Below are 4,767 nucleotides of genomic sequence, written 5' to 3'. Positions count from 1 at the left end.
GCAATGTACTTTTACATATTCACAACACCTCAAAATTCATCCTAAAACAGTCCACACGGTTCAACTTCATCATCAAACACATACAAAATGATCAACTCTTACCTTAACAAGTTGGCTTCTTAACTTTGCTAGAATTTTGTGAAATGAACTAATACTTGTTCTTGTTGCTCCAATGGATACTCCACGTTGCTATGCACCTTCTCAAGGGTTGAAACACCTTGGAAAATATTTTTTTTTTGAATCAAAAATGGAGAGATCAAATCTGGTCGTGAGCTTATAAGAGCTTGTATGGCATGTTTATGGTTTCTCCTTCACTAGAAACTTAATCGTGAATGTATAGAGCACTTTGGGGGTTTAATGGTAAGAAAAATAGAAGGGCTGGCCGTGCAGTGGTGGTGGAAATGCCATGGCTGGTCGTGGCTCTCTCTCTCCCTTCACTTGGTGAAGATGAGAGCCTCTCTCTAAGTTCACTTGGTGGGATTGGGAAATGAGTTGTGGCATGCAACGTTGGTCAAAAAGGAGACCATATTGCTGCCCAAGAAGGTCTCACACGTTCCCCCAACTAAGCATGGGCAAGAATCTGATTTTGTCATGTGTTTGTGGGGCCCACACGGCCACTAGTGAAAAATCTGTGAACATTTAAGTCTTAATACTCAGTCCAACTTGCATCGTCCATATCTCCTTACCCCGATATCAATTTGACGAGCGGTTTTTTGCGTTGCAAACTAGACTCGATGAACTTAATTGTAGGCTTTTGAAACACCTTAAAACTCATTATATACTAGGAGATATGCCTCCTACAATATAGGCTAAAATCGGGTCCGAGATATTTTTCTGAGGTTGTTCCGATTCATTTCGTTTAACTTCTAATCCTCTTCCAACCTCATGTAACCTCTTATACATACGTATACACACTCATATACATCCATAAAAATCCATATACACGTCTGGAAGGGTCTGGAGAATCACAATAACCTTAAACATAACTAGAGAACTCACAAAGCTTCGACGAAACTCCAATCGCAAAAGTATATTCATATCTTTTGTCCATCCTCTATATCATTACTAATAATCTCAAATACTTTTAAAAGGTCACTCGCATTACCTCATATACATACTCATAGCGTGATTTCAAATCCTTTAGGTAACCGTGTCACCTTGGGATACTTAAGGAAACCATATATATAACGACATTCTTACTAACTCGATTAACTTTCATTGAACCTTCTTAACTCATTCTTTGTTGTTTTAATACAAGTAGCACGGATTATTATGGAGTGTAACATTCTTCCCCCCTTAGGAACATTCGTCCTCGAATGTTACATTAGTGTTGTATAAGCACACTTAACCTTTTACCCTTCCTAGCAAATCTTATCCTTCACTACCTCACAGCCTGTCTTACCAATACATTCGCATCCGTCACAATTCATTTTCCTTTGTACTCTCATCTTAATCATACTACTACTTCTTTTACTATAAAATCATCATAATTTATCCCTGCTTATCAATTCAGTCGGTACCTTACTATAACACTTTATCAAGATTTTGCGGTCTTTTCTAAATCATCTCTTAGTATCTTAAACGCTTTCCAAATTCTTCTTTTTACCATATCGAAATCGACTTCCTAATTACTATTTCCATCTATTCGGCAGTTGGCTTATTTCTCGAGGTCAGCCGTATTGGCAACTTAATCAAATCCTATTCTTACTATTGACACAACCTTTCAAAACATATTACAAACCTATATCTCATTCTCTTTTTCTATTTCTCAGAAAATTTGGGCAGAGTTTCCTCTGTAGTTCTTACTATCCCAAAACCTGCACGCAGAAAATACCAACAACGCCTCACAGGGCCAATATTTATACGTATATATATGATATCGTATCATAGCCACACAGGGCTCCCAATATCAACAACAATATGAAAATGATGAACATACCTCGTATGCCCAACTCAAACTGCACCTGTTATACTTTCTCTTTCAATTTTCAACTTTACATTTCAATCGTACTCCCATACCTTACTTGACATATAACTTTCGTACCTTTGCTTACCTGCGTACTTTGGAACTTCCAATATCATCAATCACTTTCTTCTGTCAATGTTGTTCTTCAGCTGAAATCAAGGGTTAGTATAAGGGATTTCATTTCCTATGAATTGGGCTCTACCGCACGATCTCAGATATGAAAGAAAGGTAACATCCTAAATGTCCTGTAGTTTCCTGTTTATAGATGTGGTGCACAACACACCGATAAACAAGACTCTACTAGACACGGCCTGTACACATTCCGAGGACGAACTACTCTGATACCACTTCTGTCACGACCCAACCCCGTAGGCCGTGACTAGTGCCCGAGTTGGACACTCATATTGCCTGTTAACTGTAATCATTTATAACTAGCATGTCATGAACTTATTTGTATAAAAAGGTAGGGTGTTGTTTTAAAGTTGTCAAAATTTTGTATGTCGTAGGCACCTGTCTCCTTAGGAGTTACAATTTTTAAACAACAACATATATATTTCTACGCAAGCCGGCAAGGCTGCCACGATATGCAACATACCAAACATACATATATATGCAAGCCGACAAGGCTGCCATCATGAATGGGTACGCCCCAAACATAAGTCATAATATAGACACAACTGAACAACATTGATACACAACCCACACATATGTCTACAGACCTCTAAGAATAACAACAGTATCATATGACGGGACAGGGCCCCGCCGTACCCCTGAATAGCCACATATATACCACAGGAGAATCTGTACCAAAAAGCTAGGCTCCAGGACAAGGGAGCACTCCAAGATAGCTGGCGGGTTACCAACATAAGCATCTGTACCTGCGGGCATGAACGCAGCCCCCCGAAGAAAGGGGGTCAGTACGGAATATGTACTGAGCGTGTAAAGCATGAAATGTAGTAATAGACTCATAAGGAGACAAAGTATGTAGGACCCAATGCAACAATCAGAAATTCAGAAAACTTGCCTTTGGACATATTTCATCTGTATAAATCTCATATCAATATCGTTATAGAGTTTTGTAATCAAAGCTGCATAATCATTCTGTATATAACATATATAACGTGTCCCGGCCCTTTAATAAGGGACTCGGTAATTAAAATCATAGCATCATAAACATAAACATAGACGTGTCCCGGCCCTTTAATAAGGGACTCGGTAATAGGGAATATGCCCTCCTGGCCACCATCTCCATATCATCACATCATCATATCATCATATCATTATATATATATATATATATATATAACATGTTCCGGCCCTCTAGTGAGGGACTCGGTGATTAATATAGTAAATATGCGCACGAGAACGTGTCCTGGCCCGGGACTCAGTGAAGGATATAGCGGTAAGCACGAGAAGAATAAATAGCAACCACATATATGCAATTCATCTTTTGAGACTCAATGGACAAGCACTAACCAGCTCTAAAGTGTCAAAATAATATTGATATTCAGTTCTTTTTAAGTCTCATAACAAACTATAACAAGGAACGTTTCAAATTTCGTGTACCTGTATCAACTTAACATGGTGTAGCTTTTGAAAGTCAAGTATGCCTCTATTTGTGCAATTCGTTAAGAGTAGGAACTTCTATACATCATTCATTAGTCAATCATATAGTAGGCTTGTGACAATAGCATTAAGGAAATATAGAATCATAAGTCATGCATGGAACTAGAGAGTAGAATTTACCCCAAGGTTCATATCGTTTCATACTTACGTCTAGGACATGCCAAAAGAAATAAGGAATAGGCTTTACATACCTTTAGCGTTTAGTCGTATTATAACTTGTACTTGCTGCCCAAAAACACATATCCTATATCAAGATATCAAGAGCTACGATTAGTCTACGAGGGAATTCAATACGTATTTTAACGTTAATAATCCCTTTCTAACATTTAAACGACGTTTCGTTCGCATTCAAACCAACTAGTGCTACAAGCTAACATTGCTAGTCATACTTTCAAGTACCAATCCGAACTTGTTTAAACATGACTTAAGGGAACTTTGGACAGTCCTTACATCATTCAAAACAGTCCCATCTCATGGCCAAACAACACACACAATATTACCATTCTCATTTAGCAATTTTCCAGCTTTAACTTACAACGACAACAACACGTTTAACAACATTACCTTTACAATTCTTGGAACTGTTTTAGCATCATTTTCATTCTTACAACAGCCCACAAACCATTTCAATTTCAACTTGAATCATTAAACTTCACTTTCACTTTACGTTCGTAACAACATTCAACATTCAAAACGCACAAATTTACTCCTATCATCAAAACAGTCCCAAATACAACATAAAAGATGCCCGAAATTCTAACGAACACCTACAATACACCAAGCAGCCCACATACTCTTCTCATACATTATTTCATGCAATCTTTTCAGCAAATTTCAGTAAAATACGACCGGCAGTCACACGATAAATATATCACCAAATTCGTATGCAAATAGCTACATTGTCGACACTATAACCTTACAACAGCCTACAAACAATTTTAGTTCCAACTCTAACCATTAAATACCTTAATTCCCATCATAAAATTCATGACAACAACCATCAAAATACCAAATAAAATCAGTTCACTATCTTCCAGAAAAACAGTCCACTACACGGCCATAATTCAACAAAACAACAACATGTTCGTATCAACACAACTTCACCTTTAACCTTCCAATTCTTTTCATTCTTTTTGCCATGCAATCTAGGATAGCCATAACCATGATTACTAAAT

This window comes from Lycium barbarum, chromosome 10, assembly GCF_019175385.1.
Source record: "Lycium barbarum isolate Lr01 chromosome 10, ASM1917538v2, whole genome shotgun sequence".
NCBI classification, from domain to species: Eukaryota; Viridiplantae; Streptophyta; class Magnoliopsida; order Solanales; family Solanaceae; genus Lycium; species Lycium barbarum.
This window is presented reverse-complemented; position numbering follows the sequence as displayed.